Here is a 14,523-nt window from a genome sequence, read left to right as displayed (position 1 = left end):
CGGCAACCGGCTTTTTCTTGCTGAAATATCGTTTAAATCCCAAAGTTGCCGAGTAAACTCGGATATTTTTTCAGCCGAGCTCGAGATCCAGTTTTTAGTGTGATGTCTTATGTATCAAGTAGAAACCTCTTCAGTCAATTATAATTGGCGATACGTGGCTGGAGAAACGAGGCTCGAAATAGAAGAACAATAAACGGAAAAGGAGCATATAATAGCGGTATTCTTGATAAAAGAAGCAAAGAGTACAGGAGACTTACGGACAATAGGTCAACATTTTTAGTAAGATAGGTGTAAGATTAGATTAAGGTTTAATTTTAAATTCTTTTTTTTTTACAATTTTCCTACAATTATATTCACTTAACTGCGGAAGCATTTACTATCTTTTAATGAAATAAAGCTTAAAATATATGTAATAGTGTTGATATGTCACCGTTTGTGGCAGAACACACAATATAAAATTCTGAATAAATATTAGTTAATAATTAATTCAACACAAAACATCCCCTCCCTAAAAAAAGGTCAACATTTTTGGTCGCATTAAATCCATAAGGAAAAACACATTCGCAGAAAAACATGTTCAACTTTCGAAGCAAATTAAGTTTTTGTGAATAGTTTTTTTTTCGTCGCTTTTCCTCAAATTTGACGAGTTGGGTCCTAAAACCCTATTCGGTTTTTGCTCTAATCCATGAAGCAGGTATTATAAACATATAAAATAATTAATCTAATGAACAACTTTACACAGCGCAACCATAGTTTTTATGCTAAGTCAAGAAGACGCCTGCCACAAAAGATAATCAATATGATGGTCGCAGTGGCTTTTTTAGCCCCAATGCCCTTCAGGAATACAAAAAAAAAATTAAGAAGCCTGTTGAAAATCTCATGGTTGTCTCTTCAAACGTCACGCGAATCATATGTTTTTGTTATGATACATCAGTTTCACATTGATACACGATTGAGTTGATGGAATTTACGGCGATTACCGAATTATTGATGTGAAATATGGAAAAACGAAACGTTTTTATTTATACCCAGATATTCTGCCTCATAAAAAATCACCTCTGGAATCTTCAAATGTGCGGTATTCATATCTGAGCAACGAGAAGGATGAACTTGGTCAAGTTAGCAGACTGCAACTAAACGCTAAAATTATCCATTTTCAATGCACAAAATGTTTCAGCCTCTAATACGCTAATACTTTTTACATTTCTTAGCCCTAGAAAGATGGTCTGCGTAAACTTATCTCCTCGCTTTTAGTGACATTGCGCCTGCTTTTTCAAATACACTGGGGTCGCTTTTTACGCGGTTGGTTATACCGCATTTAAAAGATTAGATTAGATATATTCATACTAAACTTATTCGATACCGCGTACAATCCATCTTCCGAATCGAATAAAAAATAATCCGCATTATTGTAGAAATATCCCGTTCAAAAAAACGCATAAAAACCACCCGCGTAAAAAGCGACCCCAGTGTAGTGCGAATTCATTCTCGCATTTCAAAAAACTAAGTTCTAGTATTTGTTATGTATCAATGTGTTAATACCGTAACAATCCATTATTATATTTTAAACAAAAATTTACATTTCAAATGATTTAAAATTAATGCATCAATTTAACTCCAGAATAAGATTATCTTTCCAGTGTTAATCATTTGCATGACTAGCTTTTCAGTTTGGGGCCGTAATCCGCAAAAAATATAATTCCTATTTTGTTTTCCCGGAAATGAAACCATTCTGTACAATACCGTTCGAATTTTTTAATAGCGACAATGTGGCTTTACTTTGCAGCTGTTCGAGAAAATAATTCCCACCAAAATTGATTTCAAGCAACAGTTCACGATTCATGAAACATCGAAAAACAAAGGTTCATTGCGCACGCACCCACACACATACTTCAAAACTTTGCACAACATTTACCGTAAATCCGACATAATATAAGAGATGCCAGATCTGTGAAAATTTTCGTAGATCTACGAATATACGGATCCGTTGGCATGTGAGAATTACGGCTGCTTTTGCTTGATCGCTCACGCAGTAGTTTTTTTACATTATAGTGGAAAGAAAGAACTATTTGCATTCTAGAGAGAGATAGTACAAAGTCAATTTTAAAAATTAGTTGAAGATTTAAATCTACAGAATACGTAGATCTGGCATCTGTGCAGAAAATTGCTGTAGTTTTTAGTACGGAGTACAAAACAAGTCTTTTTTCAGAGTATGTGTGTTAGCCAATGAACCACCGTGCGTTTGCTCCGTTTGTGTCAGTGTACAAACGTCGTTTCGTTGCGTGCGTACTCGGAGTCTCGCCTTTGCTAGCGCATTCATTCATTTCATTTCATTCGCTAGTGAAAAGTATGGCAGTTCGTACATATGCTGAGTAGCGCTGCTGGTGTCCGTGTCGTGGCGTAGATTATTCTGCACTCGGTTAGTTTCTTGCTTTTCGGTTTTTGCCACTGATCCAGGGATTGTATCCCTCCGGCGGATTGGACAATTGCTCAACTGGAAAAGGGACTGTGCATACGACCCCAGACGGGTGTGAAAAACGAACGCTGGAACTGGTTTTCTGGGGGCTTCCAGTTGATCCGCTCGCTCGGTCGGAAGCGCCGCACCCAAACTCTACCTTTACAGAGTCAGGCCGATTCAGAGAGTGTGTGTGTACGGGCAAAATAGGTGTTTGTTCGGTGAAAGGGAAGGAAGAATCGACGGCGGAATTTGGCATGGCAGCAGAGACCCGAGCCAGCTAAAGACCCGTTATTTCGGAAAACCGTCACTGAGTTGGATCGAGTTTGGACCTGAGTTTTTTTTTTCTAGTGCTACAGTTTTTCATTACGATTGTGTGACCCAAATCGGGAATTGATCGCACTGACGCGAGTGTTTTTAATTTTTTTTTGCTTCTACCCAAGGTTTTTCCTTGGGGGTGGAAAACAAACTCACGGATGGTGTATTTTCTTCGCCTGCGGGGTCAAATTGGAATTGTCTAGTGTTCGTTAACCGTTTATGATTTATTTTTTGCGGTCAGTTTAACGATTGCCGCTTGTTGGTTTTCGTTAATTCTCAGTGTTAGATATATTTATGTGCGATGACATCATTTCCACACCCGTCCGGATTTTTGTTTTGCAGCTGGTGGTAGAAAGAAGCATGTTTTTATTAAGTTGTGTGTTTGCAGGTTGCAGTAGAAAATTGTAAAAGCAGCAGTGATTGAAAAAAAGTGAATCCAAGTTCGAGTTTAAGAAAAAATAGTGGAATTCGAGGAGACAATTTCGAAGTTGCTTGGATAATCTGGCTCGGCGTTCAGTTAAGAAGAAGTAAGTTGGAAAATTTTATTAACTTTCATTTTTCCTAACACAAACAAAGCGGGAAAAAACAACGAGGGAAATCGATTTTCCTCCATAGTTAACTGAGACAAAGGCGACCCCTAAGAGAAGGGGGGAGGGATGGGAATTCAAAAAAGGAAAGTGACAAACCACCGCTTACTGGAAGGCGATGCGTGTTTGGAGCTTCAAATTACTCAATACAGAAAAGGGCGTAGCGCTCAGTTGAATCTGCACTTATTCGTGGACCGACGACCGCCTGAGGAGAGGCAGGGTAGTCGTTGGTTTGTTGGTTGGGGAAGGTATCATTCATTGTCGGTAAACACGCACCACCGGACTGACGGCTGGCCAAAACTGCCAACGCCTACTGTCGAATGGAAAGGTTACCTATACCCGATCGGAGATCTAAACATTCACCGTGTTTTTCTTGCGTGACAAAATTAATTTCGCGTATTAGTGAAATTCCGAGCTATAAATTGACAAAACTTTGTCTGTTACCAAAATACGAGAACGACGTTGGATTCTAATCAGCCGTAAGGTTTATTTACGTGTATGATACTTGTAACCAGCTTTGGCATAACAGAGCGGCTACTGATTGCTTGCTTATCAACCAAAATTGAACGAATTTAAAAGTCGTTTCTTCTAGATTGAGCTTCATTGCGACACGGCCGCGAATTGCACAGCCTTTCTCAGCTCGTTACCTAAATTCTAGAACATTACTTTTGCATAATATTGAGGTCTTCTATATAGATTGCTTGAATTCAAAAGTAGGAGCTAAGTAGGTATGCTTCTATTTTGTGCATAGTAAGCACAAAAATGCCAAAACGCTCTCCAGAATCAAAATTCTATCTTCGACAATGAATCAGAATTACATCACCACCAAGAAAAGACTACCAAAAATTTACTGCACTTCTGTGACGAATCGAGTCGGACTAAAGGGAGCGAATCTATGTCTACATTAACAAAAGAATCATCACCAAAAAAGCAAGAGGGAAAGAAAATTCATTGATTGACCAGGTCCAAGTACGTCGTCGATTTTTCTTTCGCCCGCATTTGGAAAAATTATTGTTCGACCCTTGCCTTAATCAAGAGTTCAGCAGATACCCAAACCCTCATTGTTTCTTGTCGATATCTTCGCCAAATAAAAACGCAATTTTATTCTCCCCCGTCAACTGGGACATCTTCTGCTATCAGCATGAATTGTGGATCCCTGTGGACGGGGGAGCTACTGCTGCCGGAAGCAATAATCAGTCAAAGTTCATTGGCCCCTCTGGTTACGTCTTATGCTTGAGCCCTATATGGACAGGCTTTAATCCTGTGGTGGTCGTAAATATGTGGACCAAAAGTCAAACTCAGGTAGGTTCCCGAAGACGCGTGGCATTTCTCTCCAGCGGAAGCAATTAAGCCAGTTTCACTGAACCCTCCTTCTTCTGCTGCACTGCTGCTTCTGGTGGCACCAGTTCTCATCGGTTGATTCGAAACTTTTTCGTTCCACGATTCAACTCAGGTCAGAACAGGTAGGAGAAAACATTTGCGGTTGAAATTTTTCCAACTATGTTCTGAAAGTAGGTTGCACAGAAAAGGTATTAATGAAAACTGTCTTCGGGTTGGTTTGACATTCAACAGCAACGCGTTTGTGACGACGACGGTTGTAGCGCACCGTTCCGTTCCGGTTGACCACCGCGTGCACCACCAACAGATGGGCCGCCGGAGGCTCTGAACCGTAACCGTACTTCGGTGTTGTTGTTAGTTTCAATGTTAGGTTAGGTGTACCTTTCCACTAGCTGGGGTTCTGGCCAGGACGGTGACTGTTCGACTGACTGTGCAGCATACTGTAACATACTAGAAGACAAACAGGAAACCAAGGAGGGAGCACGGAATAATTGGATGTATAAAAGTTAATCGTCGTTGCCGGCGAAGAAAGTGCTGCGAAACTATGCTCTGACGGGGGAATTTCGTTGCCGAAGCTTTCAACCGGCAGGTTTAAGGCATGTCTTTATAAACACTTATTTTGTTATATAACAAGCTATATGATATTATGATATCATCTGTAGTTATTACTTATTGTGAAAAGTAAGAGAAAAAAGATCGTAACTTAAGCTGAAATTCGCCCAAAAAAAATTTTTAAGGCCAGAAATGTCAAAAAATGATTTCAAAGAATTGGTTTTCAAAGACCAGAAGCAGCAAAAATGATTTTAAATGTAATTAAAAATATATGTGACAATATTCTGAAGGCTTGAAAATGCAGAGCCTGTCTTAAAGTTATATCTTTCACTTTTTGAATACTCCTTCAAAATCAAAAAAGACATTTTTGTAAATAGAAACATAGAAATTGTAAGGGCCATAGCGAAAAATATTCGCTATAAGTATTTCTTATAATGGTATTGATTTAGTCCACAATATTATCAAGGCAATCTCAAAGTAAGCCTAAAAAGATCCTCAAACAGTCTCGAGGCCATGAATCATTAAAATAGACAGTACTATCCTTCTAAAACCCCAACAACATTTAACTAGTTCTGAACCCCGGAAATCGAGGTCAGAAAACACGAATCAAGTTTCTATTGAGATCGGAAAAGCAAAAATTGTGTCAAAGTAGGAAAAAATGGTATTAACCCTCTCCCGCTCACAAGGTTTATCATAAAAATTTATAGCTTCACGAGAAAATTCAAGCTGAACGCTTTGTAGACTAACTAAAATTACTGTCAACTGTAGTATTTTAAAGAAAATGCCCAGTGATGCTCTGAGGCAGCATATAAAAGTTTATGGAACAATCGAAAGCACAACAAACTATTTTTTGTCAAGATATGATGATTATAATTCTTGGTGGTTCTTCACCATGAGCGGGAAAGGGTTAAAGCCTGCAAGAGATTAACAACATCAATGTGAAAAAAATTTCAAAATTGAGCCTATAACAGCGTTTGAATTCCAGCCAGGGGCGACTCGTCCATGGGTGCAACCTGTGCATTGCACATGGAGGCGTCAGACCAAATTTGTATAAAATATTGTAAATACTCATTGAAAGCTGGATGTTTCAACTTTTATTTTACAACAGCAACAAGGAGAATAAATTGCGTTACTTCGCGGACATTATTGTCTTTACCTCCTCGAACGGTAATTTTCTGAATTTGATATTGAACAGGTAGGTTTCAAAGCCACGAGTCGCCCCTGATTTCAGCAAATGGCCAATAATTAGGCTATAAAGTGCAAAAATGTTTCTTAAATAAATTTAAAATTATCAGAAACGGTCATCATTGCAGATCCATGAGAGGCGAAAAACTATCCTTTTTCGAGGAATAAAAATGTGCTTGTATTATTATAAAAAAGTTGAAAAATATTTTACTAGAATGCTTCCTCTGTTCAGATAGAAATGACTCAAAAAGTTATCGGAAAACAAAAAAGTAAATATTTTGAAGTAAAAATATTTACTTTTTTTGTTTTTTAATTCAAATCAATTTTAAATTCAACTTGTAATTGGTGAGAGGCCACTGAAATCAGATTCGGAAAAAATACAAATTTAACTAAATATTGCTGAGTTCCAGTCTGCTGAGAAAGTTATTTTCCAAGATTTCTCGAAGCTTGAAATGACAGAAAATGATTTCAAAGAATTGTCGTTCCGAAGCTCAGATACAGCCAAAATGATTCTGAATTGAATTTAGCAATAGTGAAACACTATTCTGAAGGTAGAAGCAAAAACCTACTCTACAAAATACCGAAAACTCTAACCAGAAAGAGCAGAAAAGCACAAATATCAAATCGCTTTAGTTAAACAGTTTAGTTGAACCAGTGATTAGTTTTTAAAGGTCCGTTTGACACGTTACATGCAACACTTTCCGGGCTCTTCAGGCCCAAGTGTGCCCTTGATGACTGGTGTAAGACCCCGTTAAGATGGCTCGTGTGATGGGTCGAGTTGCATTCCTCAGCTATAAGAAGTCGAAAAGTCATCAGCAGCAAATAGATAGGCCGAACTAATTTGGTCCTTTTCCAGTTTTAAAATAAAATAATAACGATGAAATCAAAACCGAGAAAAAGCCGGAAATATGAAATTGGAAATCCATTGGCCACCCTGAAAAACAAAAAAGTTAAAATTTTCCAGAAAAAAACCAGAACGTTTACTTTGATTGATATAACGTCTTCAGCATATTTCTAGACAGTAATTTTGTTTTTACAGAAAAAATATACATTGTTCGATAGCAAGAATTTCTTTAAAAAAAAAGGTATAATTATAAATAGGGAATCGGCTCGTCAGGTTTTAACTATTTTCGTCAGAGGGTAAATGATGTCCTACAGCCTTAATTTCTTGCATGATGGTTCTTCATAATGCAGAGCATCTCCGTGCAAAGGATTAGTTCCCTGCACGATAATTGGACAAACCTGACGATAATAGAGCCGATACTTTATCTCAAAATACTTAGTTTTCAAGAATCTGATTCTACAAAAACTTCACACTGTAAGCTAACCAGTAATATTTAACGATAATTGGAGAAATAAAAATCAAATAAAATTTGTTTTTACTGTGTATTTTTTTTTTTTTTTTTTTTTTTTTTGGAAGGACAAAGTTATTCAAGTTCATTAAGCAGACAATATGTGAAGTAGGGAAAGCGAAAAATAAGCGAACTGGAAATATGATACAGATTTGGAAAATATACCGCATCCCGACGGGACTTGAACCCGCAATCTCCGTGTCTCCGGCATGGTGTTTTTTCAAGTTCGCTTATTTTCCGCTTTCCCTACTTCACATACTGTCTGCTTAATGAACTTGTCTGTTACGGGTAAAAGCCGTTGTTAAAAATAGAAATTCAGTTCGAAAAATTTAGCCCCTACGGAGCCCCTTCCGTTGTGTTGTTGCGAGCACGACCCAGACTGACTTTGGTCTCGACCACACAGGTCTATAAGAGTTCCCGATCAGTCAAAACTATCAGGATTACAACAAATCTTAATATTTTGTTACGCACTTTTTGTATCAACTTGTGTTCTAAACTTGGTCTCGTTTACAGTTAAAATATCAAAATTCCTATCAAAATTACTTACTGATTATTAGAAATTATAGCAAGTTTTGTAAGGTTTTTGGCAGAAAAAGATCAAAATTAGTTAGAATGTAAAATATTTTATTGATTGAATAACAAATTTTGTTATAAATATACTTAAAAAAAGACACTTGAACATTCAAGTGTATGATAACAGAATTTGATGTAATTCTGTACTTCTTATCATTCTGGTATATCAAGAATATGACAGGCTTTGTTATTTCTATCAAGTTCAGATATATTTGTGTTACCCGTTTGTTATAATTGTTTGACCGGGTTATCAGCATCAGCTGACTCTTCTGTGTGTGATGAGACATTTCTTTCTGTCTATAAATAACGCTTGCACAGCAGTGTGTGTAGTTAGGGACAGGCCCGGATTTGAGGGGGGGGGGGCAAAGGGGGCAAATGCCCCGGGCCTCCCGATTCAAGGGGACCCCTAGTCTTTCGGCGCCCTTTTTTTTTTTTGCTCGTCACCTTCCAGAAGGTTACCTCTGAATGTTTTTAGAAAAGAGGGCTAAATCCGGCCTTGGTTAGGGATGAGAAATAGAATAAGTCGGCAGTGGAATGTGATACGATATAGATTGTGGAATAGTACCACCGTCCCCCGCAGTTTAATTGGTCAACACCATGCCGAAGACAGGGAGATTGCGGGTTCAAGTCCCGTCGGGATGCGGTATATTTTTCCAAATCTATCATATTTCCAGTGCGCTTATTTTTCGCTTTCCCTACTTCACATACTGTCTGCTTAATGAAATTGTGTGTTACGGGTAAAAGCCGTTGTTAAGAATAGAAATTGAGTTCGACAACGTTATTATCGAAAACAATTGTTTGGATACCAAAGTTGTTTTTTTTTTTTTCATAATAGACACTCGGCGCAGAAAAAAGTCCCGTCGTTTGATTCATGTTCATCCGGGACATCAAGTTTTGGGATTATTTCCCGCGATTCCTCAGAAAAAAAACCAATGGTACAAAATGACATCTTTTGTTCATAAAAACAACTATGCAAAGTTGCAGCCAAATTAAAAATGGTCTATCAAAATGGTTGTCCGTTTTTTTGTGGAATTGCTCAGCTGCCTTACAATTCCCAAAATTGCATGTATACCAGTCATAGCATCGTTTTACATGTTCGTGAATGTTTTGATGAAAGATTTGCAAACAAACTGTCCCATCTGCTTTCGAAATCAGAGCAACATTTGGGCGAGTTTGTGGCTTTGGCTCGAACTTTTGCGTGTGGTTTCTACTGCCTTACTAGTTTTTTTCCTTATTATACATTTCACGAGCTGGTAAAAGAGAAAGAATGCTAATTTAATGTTGAACGGCAAAATGAATTTAGGAAGGTTGCCATCTTGCTATTTGCAGAAGGGGTTTCTAGATTTTTTTTCTGCATCAAAAACAGTGCACAAAGATACAAATCATCCACCTCCCTTCCAGAAGAGGGAAGGGTCTCGAACTGTCCTAATCACCTTCCCCGGCCCCAAAAACAATTTTTCATGCCGAGTTTCCAAGTCTATGTAGATCCGACTCAAACATAGGCTCTAACATATATCAAATTAAAAATATACAGCGTTGCGTGACTGAGAGTGCGACAATTCTCGTATCTGCTTCCATCCGAAACGAATCGAATTTTGTCCCCCAGCCGCTCAGGTACAATATGCAACACGCAACAGCGTAATAAACTGTTGTTCGGTTGAGGATACAGATTTTTGAACTGAAAAAGCAATACAAAATCTGTATTACAGAATTGCAGAATATTGCCAAAAATACAGATTTTTTTTGTTATACCGACGAACTGAAATAAATTTCAAAGGTAGAATTCGATTATACGATTTTCAAAGTTTTGTAAAAAAACATCATGAGGATTATGTAGGTATCGATGAAGAAGAAGTGGAATGTGACTTGAACGCAGCGCGAAAATGAACGTTTCGAAATATTTGTCAGGATTTCTATTCAGAGTTCGTAAAACAAATTACAAATAGGTGCGATTTCACCGATCCTGTTGTTAGAATGGCAGCTTTAAGTAATCTTAAATTGTTCGTGAAATTTGGAAAATTTAAACGATTTGATACGACAATTCCCCAAATTCGTAACAGTAACTGACTGACAAGAGCTGTCTAACAAATTTCGCACACTTGAAAAAAACTTTTTGATCGGAAGATTGAAACAAATGACTTAACTTGGTTTGAGCTGTTGAACACCATTAGGTGGGATGGTAATTCCAATTACAGATCAAATGAATCCACACTCTTCTGTTTGTTTAGAACGCATACTTTTAATATATAGTTGAAACCAGAAATTGCATGCCCTCTAAGCTAATGATCTCAATTTTAAAAGCTGAAAGCTACGTTGCAGACCAAGGAGGAGATACTAATATTGAATTAACGAAAACTCAAAAAAATAAATTTAACAAAAACCTGTATGAGCATCACGCAGAGAAGAATGAATTTGTTTAAATATGTTCTGCAAGTAAAAATTTTTCCATCCAACATTCTGAGTTTGCTCGATACAGATTTTTAATACAGATTTTTTGGCCCGAGATACAGATATACAGATATTTATAAAGAAAAATATAGATATAAATGTGGCAACCCTGGATACGACACCTCCTGCTATTCGCTTTCATCCGACACAAGATGAATAAGATTCCGAACCGCAATACGATATAACGTTTAATTTGTCGCATGGCTGAGAGCTCCATCGGTCCAGTTTCACTGTTTGTTTACACGAAATGAAATGCAATACGTATTGCACACGGAATAAAATCTCTTTCAATCTTGCGAAACTGAGAAAATGACATAACTTGAAAAAGAGGCGGGCCACTTGCAACATAAATCTAAAATAAATTGAATTTAAATTGATTTTTAGTTCATGTTTTTGCTGGTTTCCACCAAAAGTTTGAGGAAAACTTCATATATTGATTAAGATCTATTTAGTGAAAGTAACAATGGCACGTGCGACTATACCTGTTCTCAGCTATAGAAGCGGGCTGGTGATTTTACTCTTCTCATTAATTTACCATTGAAAAGATGTGTCAACTGAGCAAAGCCTTCGTGCTATTTTCCGCCGTATCGGAACCTCGGACCTATTGTTTTATTATACACAGACTTCGCAGCCAACTGTTAATCCTACTGACACTGACAGTCTCTCCCGAGCCAAGACTCGATCATACGACGAGTGGCTTGTTAGGCCAGCATCGTACCTCGAGACCAGCCGGGAGTCAACTATTATGCCACAAATTTGGGGCATAATATCTTTCGATCAAGTTATTGGCGTTTGAAATCCGTTCAGTGGTAGAAACATAATATGCATTTTGAGAGGGCATATTTTCATTACACTTTACACAGTATGTCACCCTACTAAGATAAGGTTTGTCGAACCTATCACTTACGATAACTCTCGAATGCAACTATCCAAGTAATGTAACAAACAGCTTCATGTAGTTCTACGTCATCGTTGCGGACGTAGTTTTACACCTTTTGTTTATTTTTTTTTGTTCGTGAAATGGGAACAAAATGACTCGAAAGATGAAACGGGGTTATTGATGAATACTTGCTTTCAATATATAACAACGAAACCTAAAATTCAAAAAAGGCTAAGACCAAATGCAGACAGACTCGACGCTGAACAAATATTACAATAATTTTTGAAACAAAAGACGGTGTTTGAATTGAAGAAAAAATAAAAGAAAACTTATTTAAAACTAGTCCTACTGTGTAGTAGAGTCCTTTATTCGGGGTTCACCGAGTAAACTGGCAGTCTCAAAATGCTGGAATCTTTTAACCCAAACCTGCTAGAAATATTTATTATTTTTGCAAGTGTATTTAAAATTTATGATGAGTTTCAATATAATAATTTTCAGCTGTATTAGAGAAGGCTGAAAACAAACCAACTCATCAGAGTTCCGAAAAATAAGTTATCTTGGATGGTATTTCGCCATTAAAGTATAAACAATAACATCTCGAAGCGCAAACGCTAGATATAAACCTACAATGTTGATGCATTTCACTATACTTATCGCTTCTTTATGGTCTAAAAAAACTCAACCTTTTCAAACCCAACAGTGATGATAAAAATACTTTTTATCTGTGACTTAATCTTCCTCACCCAAATCGGATGCGATTATTGCATTAGCAACTTCCCTCATCAAGCCGTAGCAGTTCTGCAGCATGGCGAGAAAATTTTCCATTGCAAATTGGTTCGTGTCAAATTTGCCGCGGGTCACCGGCCAACCAGGCAGGGGCACTCGGAAGAAACACCCGTAACACGGTGTTAGGCAACCAAACCCAGCGCCCGTTGCAGCGGTTTTGGCCCTCGGATCGCACCATAGTCACGTTCCATCCACCAGACCGGAGAGATCTAAGCCGGTGAGATTTTCACTCTGTTTTGCACACGGGCTATAATTTGGCACCCGCCACGCCACACCTATCCCTTTCATCGCTTCCCTCATGGCTCATGGCCTCTGGCCAGCCGAGTTTATTCCATTCCGATGGGCATCGCACGATTGTAGAGAAACAAGAAAAACAGCAAGCAAAGAAACATGTTTCAGCGGAAGCTCAGCGACTGTCATGTCACCTAGGAGGAGGAACGCTGACAATTTCTCCCATAACGGAACGAGGGGTTCGTGATTGAAATCCAATTTCTTCCAACTCAGGGCTCGGGTCGTCGCGTAACGAAATACCCGAATTCGGAATCGGTAAGGTGAGAGCATAATGCGCCGGGGTTACATGAACAACTGTTGTTTATTCAGGATCCCAAATTGGTTACTCATACCGTGTGTTATTTCAGCTTGACTGAGTTTACTCAAAGCGGAAGCGAAAGGTGATTAGTTGTTGATTTCGGTTTCAGCTCGCACTGATTTGTAATGAGATATATTAGGGCGAGAGGAAATGGAGGAGAAAATATCGCACATGACACATGCGATTGCGTTCCGAAACTACAACACGCCATAGCATCTGCTACAACCGAGGACTCCAGGTCACCACCACCACCACCCGGTGCTAAACCGACCGGTTCGTGGTTCAATTTATTAATAGACGTAATCGGCTTATGTGTGAGGCGCTCTTCACCACAACTGGTCGAGTTCTACTCACAGCAGAAGGCATCTTGCTTTGGATGACATATTATGCGTTAGCACCTCTAATTGGCGCAGTTAATTTACGAGAAATCTCATCCCGTGAGATGGATGTGGATGTATGCACGCGAGTCCACACCCGAACAGAGCTAAGCTGTGAATGGAAACATATGTCGCGAACCGTTATGCGATAGTCATTCCTGTGACCTTGATTCGCGGATTGTAGGAATGACACTAGCCAGTGTCAGTGTCTATTCTGTCGGTAACATCTTAAAAATAGTGTTTGGTTAATTGGAAAAGACTCACTTTGAGAATAGCACTAATATTGAGTCAGAATGCACAATTCCACAAGTGAAATTTCATTCAGAAATAAACGACGGAAATTTTCAGCTTCTTATTCTTTTGAAAAATGTTTGCAGGCATCAATAATAATGCTCTCGTTTCCTGCTTTTAAAAACTGTTTATCAAAATTTACAGAGGAGACTAAAAACCGACTTACTGTATCGAAAAATTGAGAATAATTCAAAAACCCTTTTGAAACTGTTAAAAATCCTTAACTTTCGAAACCGATTCCAGTAATAAAAGATAACGATCATGTTCTTGTAATCAACGTAAAAAAGCTCGAAATTTGTTCAGTAGTTTGTGTTTGTGAGTACAGAAAAAAAATAAAACAAATAATAATCCCAAATTAAGCTCAAAACCGCTGAAAAATGCTTCCTAAAAGGCCAGAGAAAGTCCAATTTGTAAGTACATTGTTTGCATGATTTTGAAATTCACAAAACGCGGCAAAAAACAGACAGATGACCGGGAAGCAGTCGGAATAACAAAACGTGCAGAAAAATTGATTCATGATGTGAAAATTGGATGCAATAATTTTTGAGAAACGCCTATTAAATAGAATATATCTGAAACCTCAAATGTCAATAACAACATGAAAACATACTCAAATTCAATCATATTGGAGAATCAGTTTCAAAGTGAGAAATTCGGTTAAAATCCAAACAGTTTGAAAAATTCGGACGGAAATTCAATCCAGAACACAATATGGGGGGTGGGGGTCATACATTTTGAGAATATTGAAGAAAGAGAGAGAGAGAGAGAGAGAGAGTAACCTAAATCAACGAT

The 14,523-nt window shown here is 38.1% G+C and overlaps 1 protein-coding gene across 7 annotated transcripts in view; it reads left to right on the top strand.

Annotated features, from left to right (window-relative positions):
• The first annotated feature begins 2,284 nt into the window (after positions 1 to 2,284).
• LOC129718131 (neuroglian) overlaps positions 2,285 to 14,523 on the top strand; it is a 99,875-nt gene continuing 87,636 nt past the window's right edge. For 5 of the 7 annotated variants that reach the window (XM_055668589.1, XM_055668564.1, XM_055668616.1 and 2 more), the window contains exons 1-2: positions 2,310 to 2,419; positions 3,116 to 3,300. The gene's annotated coding sequence lies outside the window, so the exon portion shown is untranslated. Of the gene's footprint in view, positions 2,420 to 2,958; positions 2,978 to 3,115; positions 3,301 to 14,523 lie in introns of those variants that run through there. The other 2 variants (XM_055668573.1, XM_055668582.1) reach the window with 2 other exon arrangements.

The sequence above is a fragment of the Wyeomyia smithii genome, chromosome 1, assembly GCF_029784165.1.
Source record: "Wyeomyia smithii strain HCP4-BCI-WySm-NY-G18 chromosome 1, ASM2978416v1, whole genome shotgun sequence".
In the NCBI taxonomy this organism is placed as follows: domain Eukaryota; kingdom Metazoa; phylum Arthropoda; class Insecta; order Diptera; family Culicidae; genus Wyeomyia; species Wyeomyia smithii.
This window is presented reverse-complemented; position numbering and strand designations above follow the sequence as displayed.